The sequence below is a fragment of the Anomaloglossus baeobatrachus genome, chromosome 3, assembly GCF_048569485.1.
Source record: "Anomaloglossus baeobatrachus isolate aAnoBae1 chromosome 3, aAnoBae1.hap1, whole genome shotgun sequence".
Lineage (NCBI taxonomy): Eukaryota > Metazoa > Chordata > Amphibia > Anura > Aromobatidae > Anomaloglossus > Anomaloglossus baeobatrachus.
Genome location: NC_134355.1, coordinates 345,934,184 through 345,934,461, shown reverse-complemented (window position 1 = coordinate 345,934,461; position 278 = coordinate 345,934,184).

The following is a 278-nucleotide window of genomic DNA, read 5'->3' as shown; positions in this document are numbered from 1 at the left end:
CCTGTATACCGCTCCCTGGTGTGGGTCTCCCCTCGGATTCCTTTGCCCCTCTGTATACCGCTCCCTGGTGTGGGTCCCCTCGGATTCCTTTGCCCCTCTGTATACCGCTCTCTGGTGTGGGTCCCCTCGGACCCCTTTGCCCCTCTGTATACCGCTCTCTGGTGTGGGTCCCCTCGGATCCCTTTGCCCCTCTGTATACCGCACCCTGGTGTTGGTCCCCCCGGATCCCTTTGCCCCTCTGTATACCGCTCTCTGGTGTGGGTCCCCTCGGATCCCTT